This window comes from Myodes glareolus, chromosome 17, assembly GCF_982192425.1.
Source record: "Myodes glareolus chromosome 17, mMyoGla1.1, whole genome shotgun sequence".
Lineage (NCBI taxonomy): Eukaryota > Metazoa > Chordata > Mammalia > Rodentia > Cricetidae > Myodes > Myodes glareolus.
Genome location: NC_142042.1, coordinates 51,217,196 through 51,235,755, shown reverse-complemented (window position 1 = coordinate 51,235,755; position 18,560 = coordinate 51,217,196). Strand labels below are relative to the sequence as shown.

The 18,560-nt window shown below is 39.8% G+C and overlaps 1 pseudogene; it reads right to left on the bottom strand.

The window, feature by feature from the left end:
* Window positions 1–7,642: 7,642 nt before the first annotated feature.
* On the bottom strand, window positions 7,643–8,830 carry LOC125406389 (Y-linked testis-specific protein 1-like; annotated as a pseudogene).
* Between the last annotated feature and the right edge of the window lie 9,730 nt (window positions 8,831–18,560).

Here is an 18,560-nt window from a genome sequence, read left to right as displayed (position 1 = left end):
GAACTCAAGACAGTCATCAAACCACACACACTAATAGTAGGAGACTTCAACACACTTCTCTCACCAAAGGACATGTCAATCAAACAGAAACTCAACAGAGAAATAAGAGAATTACTAGAGGTAATGAATCAAATGAACTTAACAGACATCTATAGAACATTCCACCCAAACAGGAAAGAATATACCTTCTTCTCCACAGCTCATGGAACCTTCTCGAAAATTGACCACATACTGGGTAACAAAGCAAACTTCCACAGATGCAAAAAAATTTTAGTAACCACCTGTGTCCTGTTGGATCACCACGGTATAAAGTTAGAATTCAATAACAATTCGAACACCAGAAAGCCTACAAATGCATGGAAGTTAAACAGTCAACTACTGAATCATTCCTGGGTCAAGGAAGAAATAAAGAAAGAAATTAAAGTCTTCCTTGAATTTAATGAAAATAAAGACACAACATACTCAAACCTATGGGACACAATGAAAGCAGTGCTAAGGGGAAAGTTCATAGCACTAAGTGCACATTTAAAGAAAACGGAGAAAGCACATATTGGAGTCTTAACAGCACACCTGAAAACTCTGGAAAAAAGAGAAGCAGACTCTCCCAGGAGGAGTAGAAGATTGGAAATAATCAAACTGAGGGCTGAAATCAACAAAATAGAAACACAGAAAACAATCCAAAAAATCAACAAAACAAAAAGTTGGTTCTTGGAGAAAATTAATAAGATTGACAAACCCCTAGCCAAACTAAACAAAAAGCAGAGAGAGAACACTCAAATTAATGAGATCAGAAATGAAAAGGGGGACATAACAACAGACACAGAGGAAATTCAGAGAATCATTAGATCTTACTACGAAAGTTTATATGCCAAAAAGTTGGAAAATGTACAAGAAATGGATTGGTTTTTAGATAAATACCATTTACCAAAGTTAAATCAAGACCAGGTGAACAATCTAAATAGACCTGTTAGTTGCGAAGAATTAGAAGCTGTTATCAAAAACCTCCCGACCAAAAAAAAACCCAGGGCCAAATGGTTTCAATGCAGAATTCTACCAGAACTTCCAAGAAGAGCTGATACCTATACTCCTTAAGGTATTTCACAATATAGAAACAGAAGAGTCATTGCCAAAGTCATTTTATGAAGCTACAGTTACCCTGATACCAAAACCACATAAAGACACAACCAAGAAAGAGAATTACAGGCCAATCTCACTCATGAACATTGACGCAAAAATTCTCAACAAAATCCTGGCAAACCGATTCCAAGAACACATTAGAAAAATTATCCATTATGATCAAGTAGGCTTCATTCCAGAGATGCAGGGCTGGTTCACTACGCAAATCTATCAATGTAATCCATCATATAAATAAACTGAAAGAAAAAAAAATATGATCATTTCATTAGATGCTGAAACAGCATTTGACAAAATCCAACATTCTTTTATGATAAAAGTGTTGAAGAGATTGGGGATACAAGGATCATACTTAAATATAATAAAAGCTATTTACAGCAAGCCAACAGCTAACATCAAACTGAACGGACAAAAACTCAAAGCCATTCCATTGAAATCAGGAACAAGACAAGGCTGTCCACTCTCCCCATACCTCTTCAATATAGTGCTAGAAGTTCTAGCAATAGCAATACGACAACATAAGGGGATCAAGGGGATTCAAATTGGAAAAGAAGAAGTTAAACTCTCGTTATTTGTAGACGATATGATAGTATACATGAGCGACCCCAAAAACTCTACCAAAGAACTCCTAGAGCTGATAAACACCTTTAGTAATGTGGCAGGATACAAGATCAACTCTTAAAAAATCAGTTGCCCTCCTATACACAAATGATAAAGAAGCAGGGAGGGAAATCAGAGAAACTTCACCTTTCACGATAGCCACAAATAGCATAAGATATCTTGGGATAACTCTGACAAAGGAAGTGAAAGACCTTTTTGACAAGAACTTTAAGTCTTTGAAGAAAGAAATAGAGGAGGATACCAGAAAATGGAAAGATCTCCCTTGCTCTTGGATTGGGAGGATCAAGATAGTAAAAATGGCAATTCTACCAAAAGCAATCTATAGATTCAATGCAATCCCCATCAAAATCCCATCAAACTTCTTCACAGACCTTGAGAGAACAATAATCAAGTTTATATGGAAAATCAAAAAACCCAGGATAGCCAAAACAATCTTATATAATAAAGGAACTTCTGGAGGTATAACCATTCCTGACTTCAAACTCTATTACATAGCTACAGTATTAAAAACAGCTTGGTACTGGCATAAGAACAGAGAAGTCGACCTATGGAATCGAATAGAAGACCCAAATATTAACCCACAAACCTATGAACACTTGATTTTCAACAAGGGGGCTAAAGGTATGCAATGGAAAAAGGAAAGCATCTTTAACAAATGGTGCTGGCATAACTGGATGTCAACCTGTAGAAGAATGAAAGTAGATCCATATCTATCACCATGCACAAAAATCAAGTCCAAATGTGTTAAAGACCTCAACATTAAATGGACCACTTTGAACCAGATAGAAGAGAAAGTGGGAAATAGTCTACAAGATATAGGCACAGGAGGCCACTTCCTAAGTAGAACCCCAGTAGCACAGACAATAAGAGAATCAATGAATAAATGGGACCTCATGAAACTGAGAAGCTTCTGTAAAGCAAAGGACACCGTCAGTAAGACAAAAAGGCTACCTTCTGACTGGGAGAAGATCTTCACCAACCCCTCATCAGATAAAGGCCTGATCTCGAAAATATACAAAGAACTCAAGAAACTAGACAATAAAACTCTAATCAACCCAATTAAAAAATGGGGTGCTGATCTCAACAGAGAATTCTCAGCAGAAGAACTCCGAATGGCCTAAGACACTTAAAGTCATGCTCAACATCCTTAGCGATCAGGGAAATGCAAATCAAAACAACCATGAGATACCATTTTACACTGGTCAGATTAGCTAAAGTCAAAAACACCAATGATAGCCTATACTGGAGAGGATGTGGAGAGAGGGGAACTCTCATCCATTGTTGGTGGGAATGCAAACTTGTGCAGCCATTGTGGAAATCAGTGTGGCGGTTTCTCAGGAAACTGGGAGTCAATCTCCCTCAAGACCCAGCAATTCCACTCTTGGGAATATATCCAAGAGATGCTCTATCACACCATAAAAGCATTTGTTCAACTATGTTCATAACAGCACTATTTGTAATAGCCAGAACTTGGAAACAACCTAGGTGCCCCTCAATAGAAGAATGGTTAAAAAAGGTGTGGAACATATATACACTAGAGTTTTACTCAGCGGTAAAAAACAATGACATCTTGAATTTTGCATGCAAATGGATGGACATAGAAAACGCTTTACTGAGTGAGGTAAGCCAGACCCAAAAAGAGGAATATAGTATGTATTCACTCATAAGTGGATTCTAGCCATAATTAAAGGTCTTTGAGCCTATTATTCGAGATCCTAGAGAAGCTAAATAAGAATGTGAATGTGAAAAAAATCATGTACTTATCCTCCTGGAGATTGGAAATAGACATGAGTCCCAGGTAACCTCGGGTGCATGTGGGGGTGGGTGGGGAGGTTTTTGGAAGGGGAGAGGGCTAGAGAGAAGGGAGTAGGGGAGGAATGTGGAAAACTCGGGGGACTGAGATGGAGGGAGGGAGGAAGGATGGTTCTGGGAGCAGGGAAGTTTATATCTCAACTAAGGGAGTCATTTTATGATTTACAAAAGACTTGATTATAAATGTGATCCCAGGTCCAAGGAGAGATCCCCAGATTGTTCTCTGGACAGAGGAGAGGGTGCCTGAACCGGCCTTGGCCTATAACCATACTGATGAAGATTTTGCTTATCACCATAGATCCTTCATCCGACGATGGATGGCGATACAGACGGAAACCCACACTGGAGCACTGGACTGAGCCCTACATGGTCCAAATGAGGAGCAGAAGGAGGAAGAACATGAAAAAAAACTCAGGACCGCGAGGGGTGCGATCACCCACTGATACAAGGGAACTGATCTAATGAGAGTTCACCAAGGCCAGTTGGACTGGGACTGAACGAGCATGTGATCCAACCAGATTTTCTGAATGTGGCTGGATTCTCTGAATGTGGCTGGCCTGGAGCCTTTCTGAAAAGCCATTGACAATGACACTGGGACTTGTTTCCTCGACATATACTGGATTTTTGGGATCCAGTCTGTTTCGATACTCACCTTCCTGGACCTGGAGGGAGGGGGGAGGAACTTGAACTTCCCACAGGGCTGGAAGCCCTGACTCCTCTTAGGGATGGAGAGGGAGGAGGAGGGGGACAGGGGGGAGTGGGAGGGTGTTGGGAAGAGGGGCGGAAATGGAAACTTTCATAATTTAATAAACTTTGAAAAAAAAAACGAAAATGCCTCTGTACTATCAGGTTATAAGTAGACCTGTAAAGCATCTTCTTATTTAGTAATTGCTGGGGCAATGAAAAGCTCATTGTGGGTGGTACCATCCCTGGGCTGGTGGTCCTGAGATCTATAAGAATGCAGGCTGAGCAAGTCATGAGGAGCAATCCAGTAAACAACAATATTCCTTGGCCTTGGCCTCATTTTCTGTTTCCAGGCTCATGTTGACAAGGAGTAATATGATGGATCGTTTTAATGCAATTTTCCACAAGTTTGAATCATGTGAAGGAAAGTAGCTTCGATTAAAAAAATATCTTAATCCCATTTGAGTTTCTCTCAAGACTTCCTTCAGCAATGGACTATGATGAGGATGCATAAGCCAGAAAAACTCTTTCCTTTCCAACTTACTTCTGATCATAGTATTTCATTACAGCAATAGAAACTGTAACTAAGTCAAGAGGAAACACTCATTTATTTCAGATGGGTGTGGAACAATGTACATTCACTATGGATATCAGTGTGGAAGTTCTTCAAAAAGATTGGACTTGATCTCTGTCAAGATCCAGTGATACCATTTTGAACACATACCTAAAGGATGTGTCATCCTACCACATAGAGACTTGCTCAACCATGTTCATTGTTTTCCTATTCATAATAGTCATAAATCAGAAACAACCTAGTTGTCCTTCAACAGAAAAATGGATAAACAAGTGGTACATTAACAAAGTGGAATATTACCCAGCCTTTAAAAAGAAAGACAACATGAAATTTGCAGGCTAATTATTGGAACTTAAAACAATATTACCTTGAGAGATAACACACACCCAGAAAGTTAAATATGGTATGAATTCACTTACGTGTGGATATTAACCTTTATGGAATGATAATCAGGCTACAGTCCATAGACCCAGAGAAATTAGGTATAAAGAGTGGGACTTGGGGGACACATAGATCTCCCTAGGATGGGGAAATAGAATGGATTTTAGGGGTCAACAGAGGGCAGGGGGATGAGTATGGGAGGATCTGATGGGGAGGGGCTTAATAGGGGGAAGACTGCCAGAATTGAAAAGTATTTGAGGGGTGATATGTAAACCAAGTGCAACGGAAACTTCCTAAAATATATGAAGGGGATCCTAATGAAGCAACCAAATGATAGGAGAGAAAGAGACCCAATTGGCCATCTCTTGTCAACAAATGAAGCTTCCAGTGCTCGGACTAGTTACATCCAATTGACTTGACCAAAGGTATACCATGGAAATCCCCAAACAACCCAGGCTATTGCCAAGACAAGAGATTGATCTCCACAGAGTGATATGGCTCAAGACCATACCCATACAACTCACTGAGCAATGGAGCGGTCTAGATGGTGCCTGCATAGAACTTTCTCCATATGTTTTAGTGTCTTTGGCATAGAAAGGTACTCTATGACCTTCTAAAAGAGAAACATAAACACCAACCCACTTACAAACACTTTGATCTGCAATGCTTTCCTACTTTCAAGTTATACTAGATCAGTGGTGACACAATGCTTGTCAGAGTAACCAACCAAAGTCTGATTTAACTTAAGGTCTACTCTAATAGATGGGACTCATGCTGACACATCCTGGGTGACCAAGAACCAAGACTGGATATCCCAGAAACCTAGGATAAAACAAACACTACTGATCTTAAAAGATAGTAGTGATAAAATGACTCCTAATGATACTGTGCTATACTCATAGACTAGTGCCTCTTCAGCCATCATCAGAGAAGTACCTCCTGTAGCAGATGAGAGCCAATGCAGAGACCCACAGGCAGACAATATACAGAGAGTGAGAAGCCTTGAAATACACAACTTAAATGGGATGCCTCCATCAAATCAGGGAAGGAGCAGGTGAAAGGAATGTGAGAGCCCGAAGGGATGTAGGACCCAGGAGAGCAAGTACCTCTCAATCAACTGAGCAAAGCTCATGTGAACTCACAGAGACTGAAGCAGCAAGCACAGGGATTCCACAGGGCAGTGCCAGTTCGGCTGCAAATAGATGACGGCTTTTCATTTAGTATTTTCATAGAACTCCCGAGTTTGTGAAGCAGTGAGTCTCTGGATCTTGAACCTTCTCTTCAGCTCTTTTCCTTCTTTTGGTTTGCTTGTCCAATGTCAATGTGATGGTTTTGCTTCATTTTCTTATGCATTGTTGTTATCTTTTAGAAGGCTGTTCTTTTCTAATGATAGATAAAAAGAGAGTGGATCCAGAGGGAAGGCTAGTTGGGGACGATGCAGGACTAGAGGAAGGGGAAACTAGAATAAGGATAATTTATTGTATGAGAAAGAACCTATTTTCAATTTAAAAGGAGAAATATTATAAAACAAAGTAATCACTCAGAAAGCACCAAGTAAACTAGTCTCAGACATGTGCTAAAAAGAAGCAGAAGGCAGGACCCTGTAAGAAATGATCTAATTTTGTTATATTTTTATAACTTTCAAATTATTTTTTATTTTTGAGATTATAATGGTTATAACATTTCTTCTTTCTCTTTACTTTCTCCAAGCCTTCCTTATATCCCTCATTTCTCTGTTTCAAATTCATGGTCCCCCTTTTCATTAATGCTTGTATCATGCAAATATCTATATGTATATACATATATATTCCTAAGTATAACCTGGTTCTCAGTTTGTTAAAAATAAAAGTGCTCACTTGTGGGACCAGTCTCAGGACACCCAACCTGTAGCTGTTCTGTAAAATGACTCCAAAATTGTCTTGCGATAGAATTTAATATCATAATGTAACTTGTAGGTACAAATTATTCATTCTTAGGTCACTTGGAGGCCTCTAGTCTTTGTATCATAATATACAAAGATTTCTGGCAAAGATTCCAGTTGCTTGTAATATATAAAGACAAGTGTAAAACAGACATCAACTATAATGAACCACGGGCATCATTGTAAGACCAGATATGATGAATCTGAAAGAAGAGGAAATGTAGAATAGGCTTGGATTCATTGACACAGGAAAGAACTCTGAACAAAACACTGATAGCCCAAGCATTAAGACCCCAATTACTAAGTGAGGCTTCATGAACCTCAAATACTTTCTACAGAAAAGCACAAGACCATTTGAACAAAGTGGTAGCATACAGCATGGGAAAAACTCGTATTATAATTCTGATAAATGTGAAGTATTTAAATTTGTAAATAAATTTTAAAAACTGAATATCTAGAAAACACAGAACTAAATTTTAAAGAGTTTATAAATCAAAAGGGAAATTTCTTTTTTCTTTTGCATGTTCACAAATTTTTATTTTTAGAGCAAGACAAATTTCATTGGAAAAGGTACCAGGGATATTAGAGGACCTTATGTATCTCTGAAAAAAAATCATTCCTGCCAATACAATTTTATGTCTGTCCCTCCACACTTTGTGAATTTCACTTTAATGGCTCTTCACCAAATCATAGACATAGATATGGTCATTGTTATCAAACTTGATGAAATACATGGGAGGTTTGGTGGGAGCTTGGTAAATGATTTTGCCTGACTTTTGGGTTTCTTTACTTTTGTTGTACTACACAAATTTGCCTGTCAAGACATTCCTGCCTACTTCTGAGATCACCTCTACTGGAGGACACTCTGGCATGATGAGGAGGTTGCCTTCAATGTAGTCATCCAGGAGGTGGTAAATGTACAAGACCGAATCTTTTTCGTTGGTAATGTAGAACCAGATCTTCATGATCGGCACCTCCTCTAGGACCACCCCACTCCACTCAAACTTGGAGCCATTTTTGCCCTCGAATTCATGTTTCACTGCTCTACCAACTATGCTGTTTGTGAAGTGGGTGTCTGTCACCTGAGGAAATGACACCTTATTAGGCAAGGATTTTAAGGTTTAAAATCCTTTCATCGCTGGGAAGCTCCAATCCGTAGACACAATCAATCCCATCATACTTCAGCAAATAGAGGGATTTGGCAGCGGTTGATCTAGAATGATGGCGTTTCACTGAGTGACTGGCTCATTGCTTTCTTTCCATTCATGAGAAATTCTGCAGCTGACAATGTTCTCCAGGGCCTCAAAAGGCCTGCCTGGTTTTTGATTCTGGAGAGATGACCCGTCCTTATTCTGGAAAGGTGGTCCGCCTCTCATACTCAGAGACATCTTCATCATGGCTGTAGACCTAGTGTGGTAGGCCACAGTACTCCTGGTCCACTGTCTTGTGCTTGGGCTTCATAGCTGCCCAATCTCTGGGTCGGAAGAACTTGTCTGTTTAAACCAGAAACAAAGCCGTTGCCTCCACCATGAGTGCCAATAGAAAATGACCTAGTTGTTCAGATTCTGTCCTCTGGATATGTTCAGGAGTCAAAAGCCTGCTGAACAATCATGGGCCTCAGGAGCTGAACTGACCTCCACAGCCGCTGCGAAGATAGTGAACCCACCTTCAAGGGAGTCTAGCGTCCCTAGTGGAACAGATGCACAACCCCGACCCAGGGCTTTGTGACACCACCAAGGCTCTACTTATGTCATAGAACCCCTCATAGGCCGGTTTCTTCACTAGTTACCCACAGAAGAGTCTAGCATCCAGGTCCTAAAAAACTGCTCATACAATCCTCTGGAGATCCAAAATAAAACCCCCACTCATCTTCTCTATTACTTGAGTCACACTCTGGCCCAAACAACTCACTCCCGGTATCTTTATTTTCTGAAAAAGTCTCTGGTTTCTGAGTCAACAACTCACTTGAAGGGTTTTTTTTCCCTAGATCCTATTTCTTCCTTGGTTATCTTTTTTTAAAAATTTTTTATTACCTTGTAAATAATACCATGCAAAATTTCTACTTCCTCCCCTTCTCCCACTTTCCTCCTGCTCCCCCGCTTCCCTTGCTCCCTCCACCTCCAGTCCTAAATGAGGGAAGGGTACCCTGCCCTGTGGGAAGTCCAAGGCCCTCCCCCTTCCATCCAGGCATAGGAGGGCATACATCCAAACAGACTAGGATCCCAAAAAGCTAGTACATGCAGTAGACAAAAATCTCAGTTACCCCAATTGTCAGCCACATTTAGAGGGTCCAGAATGATCCCATGTACCTTCAGTCCCAGTTCAGGTAGAGTTGGTGAGCTCCCACTAGATCAGGCACATCGTTTCAGTGGGTGAACCAACCCCATGTGGTCCTGACTTCCTTGCTCATCTTCTCCCTCCTTCTGCTCTTTAACTGGACCTTGGGAACTCAGTCCAGTGCTTCAATGTGGGTCTCTGTATCTATTTATCATCATTCACCGGACAAAAGTACTATGGTGATATTCAAGATAGTCATCAGTCTGAATACAGGACAAGGCCAGTTCAGGCACCCTCTCCTCCACTGCCCAGGGTCCTAGCCGGGGACATGCCCATGGACACCTGGGAACCCCTCTAGAGCCAAACCTCTTGCCAACCCCAAAATGACTCTCTTAATTAAGATATCTTCTTCCCTGCTTCCATATCTGTCCTTCCTCCATCTCAACCATCCCATTCCTCCAAGCTCTCCATAACCATCCCCTTCTCCCTTCTCTCTCCCCCTCTTCCCTTTCCCCACACCATCCCCATCCCCATGTTCCCAACTTTTTCCTGGCAATATTGTCTGCTTTCAACTTTCAGGAGGATCTATGTATGTTTTACTTTGGGTTCACTTTATTATTTAGCTTCTTTAGAATCACGAATTATAGGCTCATTGTCATCTTTTATGGCTAGAATCCACTAATGAGTGAGTACATACCATATTCTTATTTTTGGGTCTGGGTTATCTCACTCAGGATAGTGTTTTCTATTCTTATTCATTTGCATGCAAAATTCAAGATGTCACTGTTTTTTTTATCACCGAGTAGTACTATAATGTGTATATGTGCCACACTTTCTTTATTCATTCTTCCTTTGAGGGGCATCTAGGTTGTTTCCAGGTTCTGGCTATTACAAAAAGTGTTGCTATGAACATAGTTGAACAAACACCTTTGTAGTATGATTTGGCATCTCTTGGGTATATTTTTAAGAGTGGTATTGCTGGATCCTGAGGTAGTTTGACTCCCTGTTTCCTGAGAAACTACCACACTGATTTCCAGAGTGGTTGCACAAATTTGCATTTCCACTAGCAATGGATGAGTGTTCTAAAGGGAAATTTCTTAAAAGATGAAAAAAAAGTGACTAAGAAAATAGCTGTTGAGAAAATTCAAATTAAACTGCTTTGAGATTTCATTTTCTCTCAGTGGAATGGCCAACATAAATAAAACAGAAAACAGCACATGGTTGTGAAGATGTGGGGAAAGGTAAAATTTTTCCTTAACAATTAGAGTGCAAGATGGGATGTTGCTTATGAACATCAGCATAGAGATTCCTCCAAAAATTTGAAAATTTATCCTCAAAGGAGTCCAGCTATCCTATTCTTGGGCGTTTCTTTAAAGGACTTTCATACTTTCTCATCATGGTTATTGCTGCAATATTCTTAATAGTTCATAACTGGAATCAATCTATACATCCAAAAACTGACAAAAGTATCATGAATATATGGAACATTTCTGGGCAAGTAACTAGACAGAAAAGTCAGTAGTCAGGTGAGCCAGCCAGGCCCATAAACGTCCACACCATGTCCAGCCATTTCTTGAGAGAATTAGAATGGTGTCTGTGGCACATGTTACCACCAAGAGCCATGAAGAAGGCCATGGTCTTTCCTGTAGCCTCAAGCTGTGTATATAGGTTGTGATGCCACCTTGTGTATGTGTATGTGGTGGACATTTTGATGTGAAAAGTTTGACATGCCACCTGAGGCCCTGGAGATGCCCAGATATTTCCTGCCACAGAGAGTCATGTCTTGGCCAATAGTCCTTGAGGAGCTGGGGTCTGTGTTGATGTCATTGGCTTCTGTTACCACCTAAGGCCATGTAGATGCCCACAGTCTGTGCTGTAGCCTGAAACCATGTAGACATTGTGTGCAATCTCCAGGGGTCACATTGTTGTGAGTGGCCTGGGCTGCTATCTTAGGTAATGTTGATGTCTGGTGTTCAAGGAAGCCTTTGAGGTACTTGTTTATGTCCAGGGCTCTACTGTAGCATTAAATCATGTTATAGTCTGTGCCTTTCATATAAATGATGTATAAATCCATGATCCCTGTCTGCTTCTGTTGGCAGTGAAGAGAAAGGAAGCTACTTTTGTTGTGATATTGATGACTGCAGATGCACAGTTGAGAGGGAGGGACATAGAAGGCTTCTGTGACAACCCTTCTTGCAACCCCACCCCCAAGTAAAAGCTTAGACAGGAAACCACCAAATAAAATTCTTAAAAAGTGTGATCAAAATGTTGAAGAGTAGCTCTTCATAACTGATGACATCTGATGAAGTTGAGGGAGAGGATTCGGTCCTATTTAAGGATCAGTCTACTAAGAGTTCAGTCATGCTTCACGAGTTTATAGATAACCCAAAGTGGACTTGTATTTTTGTTCTTTTTTCTTTATTTCTTTATGTTTATATTTAACTTTTTTTGTGAGGAAAGTCAGAAGGGAGAGTGGATATGGAAATAATGGGAAGGAACTGTGATTGGGGTTCATGATGTGAAACTCCCAAGGAGCAAATAAAATGTTATGGGGGAAATAAACAATGAAGAAAGATGGAACATTAAACACAGTGGAATATTATTCAATTTTTAAGAAAAATTAAACTTCAGAAAATAGATGGAGCTACAAACAATCACCCTAAGTGATATTACTCAGACTCTTAAAGACAAATATTGACTTTCCCTATGAACACGGATATTAGCTTTTAAACTTTAGATATATGTGTGTTGCAATCTGAAACCTACCACTATAGAAGCTTCCTAAAATACTCACATACCTTAAGGGAAATTACATAAAGATCTTATGCTACCAAATAAAACTTCCAGAAATGGTTTATATAATTTTGATTCCTTGGGCAAAGGGGTCCCATCGACATCTCCACAAACATCACAATCTATTTCCAAGGCTGTTTGGTTACTCTCCATAACCTGCTGTTAAGACTCTGTTGCTGAAGACACAACATATTTATGCCATGGAATATGGAGAAATTGAAGTTGCTATCCAACTGAAGTTCGACTGTTACTGATAAACATTCATAGTACTGAAAGTCACTTTGTATGCTACTAGAGAAGAAAAGTAATCATCAATAAATATCACACAGCTACAAGCTCTGCAACCTGCAATAGCAACCTGACTGCAGGATATGCTAGTGCAATTGCGGCATAAATGTCATGGGTGTAATCATCAGCTTTAAAATTAGATTTAAAGACCCCTTCATGGAATGCATTCTATATCTGAAACTGCTAAAGCAGGCAACAATTGAAGACAAGATAGTTAATGTGTCCTTTGGGAAAACTTGCAAATATCATTCTGCTAAGGGAACATAGCAAGAAAATGACTTCTAACAACAAATAATTATATCCATAGATCCGAGTATCACTCAATCCTCATCAGTGTAGCTGCTTCTTATACTAGATGGTAATTAACCAAGACATTGCTGTAAAATAAGCTGAGAATAAGAGACTTGGGAGTACTCAGCACTAAAGGTGATGTCTGTATTAAACTCCTCAGTGTTCCCCTCAAGGCTCAGGGATCTATGAAGTAAAAGAAGAGTAAAGGAAAGAGAAGATTAAGATGAAGAAAGGTTGTAATAATCATAGGTGATAGATGACACCAAGTAAACATAGATACTACAGATGCACATAGGAACCTACAGAAACTGTGGCAGCATGGATAAGAACAGCAGAGGGTTTTTTTTTTTTAGCATTTTAAGTTTTATTTTAGTTACTTTACTTTGTGTGTATATATGGATGCTGGTACCTGTGCATTTCCTTTTTTATTACTTTAGAAATAATACCAATCAAAATTCTCACTTCCTCCCCTCCTCCCACTTCCCTCCTGCTCCTCCATACCCCTCCCCCTCCAGTCTTAAGAGAGGGTAAGTTACCCTGCCCGGTGTGAAGTCCAAGGCCCTCCCTCCTACATCCAGGCTTAAGAAGGTATGCATCCAAAGAGAATAGGATCTCCCCAAAAGCCAGTACATGCAGTAGAAGCAAATCCCAGTGCCATTATCATTGGTCCCTCATTCAGAGTGTCCAGTTTGATCTCATGCTCCTTTAGTCCCAGTCCAGCTGGATTTGGTGAGCTCCCATTAGCTCAGGCACACTGTCTCAGTAGGTGGACCAACTCCTCATGATCCTGACTTCCTTGCTTATATTCTCCCTCCTTCTGCTCTTCAACTGGACCTTGGGAGCTCAGTTCACTGCTCCATTGTGAATCTCTGTCTCTATCTCCATCTGTCGCTGGACGAAGGTTCTATGGTGATATTCAAGATAGTCATCAGTCTGGCTACGGTACAAGGCCAATTCAGGTACCTTCTCCTCCACTGCCCAGGGTCCTAGCTGGGGTCATCCCTGTGGACTCCTGGGAATCCCTCTAGAGACAAGTCTCTTCCCAACCCCAGAATGGCTCCCTCAATTAAGATATCTCCTTCCCTGCTCTCATATCTGTCCTTCCTCCATCTCAACTATCCCACTCCCCCAAGCTCTCCCATATCCTCCTCTTCTCCTCTCTTTCTCCTCTCTCCTTTTCCCTATACACCCCCACCCCAACCCCCACGCTCCCAACTTTTGCCAGGCGATCTTGTCTGCTTTCAATTTCCAGGAGGATCTATGTATGTTTTTCTTTGGATTCTCCTGACTTCTTAGCTTCTCTAGAATCATGAACTATAGGCTCAATGTCCTTTTTCTTATGGCTAGAATCCACTTATGAGTGACAGAATAAGAACTCCAGATCAAAGGCCCAGAAAATATAGTCACCAAAATTATAGAAGAAAACTTTCCCAACCTAAAGAAGGATATCCCTATGAAGGTACAAGAAGCTTACAGAACACCAAATAGACTGGATCAAAAAAAATATTCCCTCACCACATAATAATCAAAACATAAAACATATAGAATAAAGAAAGAATTTTAAGATCTGCAAAGAAAAAATGTCAAGTAACATATAAAGGGAAACCTATCAGAATTACTCCTGACTTCTCAATGGAAACTATGAAAACCAGAAGGTCTTAAATAGATGTGCGGCAGACACGAAGAGACCACGGATACAAGCTCAGACTACTATATCCAGCAAAGCTTTCTTTCACCTTTGGTGGAGAAAATAAGATATTCCACAACAAAAACAGATTTAAAAAATGTGTATCCACAAACCCAGCCTTACAGTAAAAGACCCTCAACTCAAGGAAGCTAATGACCCCCACAATAGCACAGTCATCTGATAATCCTCCACCAACACAACTCAAAGAAGGGAAACACACCAACACCATCACCAAAAAATAACTGGAGTTAACAACTACTGGTCATTAATATCACTTAATATCAATGGACTCAATTCACCTATAAAAAGGCACAGGTTAAGAGAATGGATACAAAACAGGATCCAACATTCTGCTGTTTACAAGAAATACACCTCAACTTCAAAGACAGACACTACCTCGGAGTAAAGGGGAAAAGGTTTTCCAATCAAATGGACCTAAGAAACAATCAGGTGTGGCTATTCTAATATCTAATAAAATTGATTTCAAACTAAAACAATCAGAAGAAATGGAGAAGGACACTTTATTCTCATAACAGGAACAATTCATCAAGATGAAGTCTCAGTCCTGAATATCTATGCCCCTAATATAAAAGCACCCACTTATGTAAAAGAAACATTACTAAAAACTCAAAGCACACATCAAAACTCACACACTAATAGTAGGAGATTTCAACACTCCTCTCTCTCCAATGGACAGATCAATTAGACAGAAACCTAGCAGAGAAATAAGAGAACTAACAGAGGCAATGTATCAAATAAACTTAACAGATATCTATAGAACATCCCATCAAACAGAAAAGAATATACCTTCTTCTCAGCGTCTCATGGAACCTTCTCGAAAACTGATCATATACTCAATAATAAACCAAACATCCATAGATACAAAATAATTGTAGTAACCACCTGTGTCATATGGGATCACCATGGAGTGAAGTTAGAATTTAACAGTAGAGATTTTAGAGGTAACTAACAACACTTAAAGGGGTAAAGAAACACTGGTACATGTATCTAACAAAAAGGTACTTGCAATGGCGATTCTCTGACAATGGGAAAAATCAAATCAGCTTTTCCTAATGGTGTAATAAATATACGCCAGGGCAGCCTTTAAGTCAGTAAGTAGTTGACCAACACAAAACAAAATCCATTTGTGCATGGCCTATTTGCTTCACTTTTAGTCATTTTTTGTCTTATTGGGTGTTTTGATTATCATTGTGTTTTATAGAAATATGTTTGAAAGAGAAATAATAAGGAGCTGAGTGGGTTGAGTGGCGAGGACTAGAACGAAGGGAAGGAACATGAACAAAATATAGTGTGTGAAAAACAATCAAATAAAGGAAAATAAACTATTGATCTTTGTATTGATTTCTCTGAGTTTATATATGTTAAATGTAATAAATACTTGATATTTTGAATTAAGATGTGGAATGCATGCATCTTTTATTCTCTGATTTCATAGTCAGCTTTATGTCCTCGAGAGCCACCAATGCTGTTGCTATGCAGTGTTTGCTTTCATTTATAACTCTAGGGCATTGAATTCCTCACAGTTTCTATACAGAACGACATTTGTATTTCAATTTATTTTACTATTTTTTTCCAAAGTAGTCTTATCAATTTTTTGCTAGCAAAAAGAATGTCTTAACATCCATTCTATTCTCCATTTTGACCAAACTCAGTATCACTAGAATGAAATCTATGTCATTGTTGCCTATAATAGGTCATCTGCACCCAGTGAAAGGCTAAACACCTGAGAGCATTTTGATAGCACAAATCGGATGTGTTGGGTTTGAAGAAAGAAAAGATAGCACAGACCTGGGTGTGTAAAGCAGTGGAGTGGACCTGTGAAGAGATAGGGGAAGGGTTAATCAGATCAAAGTGCATTATACAAAATTCTCAAAGAATTACTAATAATGACATAAAATAAAGAAATAATTTATTTGAAAAAACAATAAAATAATTGTACGTCATCAGAAATTTGTGTGTGAGTCATAAATATTGGCATGTAATGGAAATAAATTAGTTGAAGAGAAGACAGAACTTCAAAGGGCATGCCACTGGAGAGATTTCTAGCACATTCTCAGTTGACACAAAAAAGTCACAAGAGCTTAGCTCTGTGTGGAACCTTGGTGTTACATACCAGCTTCTACTGCAGGATTATGTCATGAACTAATTACTAGGTGTTTGGAGGTATTTGATTGCACTGTATAAATATATGTCACTGTTATTTATTTAATAAAAAAACTAAATGTCCAATAGCTAAGCAGGAAGTGTGTCTGGGACTTCTGGATAGAGAGAACTTTAAGAAGAAGAAAGGCAGTGTCACCAATAAGACATAGAGGAAGTCAGATATGTAGGAGGTGAGGTAAAACCGAGGATCCATGCAACAACATATAGATGAACAGAAATGGGTTAAATTATAAGAACTGATTAGAAACAAGCCTAAGATAAGGCCAAGTTTTCACAATCAATAGTAAGTCTCTATGTCATTTTGTGAGCTGAAGTTACTACAAAAATCCATTTACAAATGGCATCCAAAATAAAGTCTCAAATATCCAAACATAGGGTCTGAGGAAGCAAATATAATATCTCAACTAAGGGAGCCATTTTAGGGTTTGCATGAGACTTGATTCTGGAGGGGTTCCCAGGCCCAAGGAGAGGTCCCCAGATTGTTCCCTGGGCAGCAGAAGAGAGGGTGCCTGAACTGGCCTTGGTCCATCCATAACCATGCTGATGAATATTTTGCATATCACCATAGAACCTTCATCTGGCGATGGATGGAGATAGAGACAGAGACACACATTGGAACACTGAACTTAACTCCCTAGGTCCAAATGAGAAGCAGATGGAGAGAGAACGTGTGCAGGGAAGGCAGGATCAGCGGGAACCCTCATCCGACGATGGATGGAGACGGAGACCCACATTGGAGCACTGGACTGAGCCCCCAAGGTCCAAATGAGGAGCAGAAGGAGGGAGATCATGAAAAAGGATGTCAGGACCGCAAGGAGTGCGTTCACCCACTGATACATGGGGACTTATCTAATGAGAGCTCACCAAGGCCAGCTGGACTGGGACTGAAAGAGCATGTGATCAAACCGGGTTCTCTGAATGTGGCTGACATGAGTGCTGACTGAGAAGCCATTGACAATGGCACTGGGTCTTGTTTCGTCTGCATGTATTGGCTTTTTGGGATCCTAGTCTGTTTAGATGCTCACGTTCCTAGACCTGGAGGGAGGGCTGAGGACCTTGAACTTCCCACAGGGCAGGAAACCCTGACTGCTCTTAGGACTGGAGAGGGAGGAGGCGAGGGAGTGGGGGGAATGGGAGGGTATTGAGAGGAGGGGAGAGAGTGGAAATTTTTATAAATAAATAAATAAATAAGTAAAAAAAGAAAAAAAGCTCTGGACAAAGAGCCAGATTTAGCTTCCTAATCCTGTAATTTCTCAGGTGGGTTGGTACTCAGTTGCACAAAGAGGCATGACCACCAGCTGCTGAGTTCAGGCTGGAGCATCTGCCAGCATCATATTCCAGTGCCATGCACTAAGCTGAGCCATGCCAGCAGCTGACATAGCCATTAAAATTTGTCTCACATGGTCAGAGAATATTACAGATGCCTAGTTAGGACAGATCTAGATTAGGGAAAAACTAAACAGGCTACAGTGTGTTTAAAAATAGGAATAGGCTTAGAAAAGAAAAGAAAATGGGCATAGACAGTCATAAAAAATAGTTTATAAATAATAAGATAACGTCTTTAAATAGAGAATAAAATAATGTAAAAAAGATGAACTACATAAAGATAGAGGACACACAGAGTCTGGATCTTATATGATGTGTTAATTTAGAATTTTCTGAATTTGATGTTTCTGAGAGCTGCTGGGAGACTGGATTGTGGAAGGCATTGCTGACCTAAGTCAACATATAAACTTTAGAAATGCTGTAACTTTAAAATGGAAGTCAAAAGTGTTATGTTTGGGAAGAGATTATGCTTTTGTTTCCACAGAAAATAAAAGGCTGTGGTTTCCTCCAGTTTAATAGAGATCAGATATGACTATGGGAGGCCTCTGGGGTATCTTGACTATAGACATGGGGGAGGAATCCAAGAA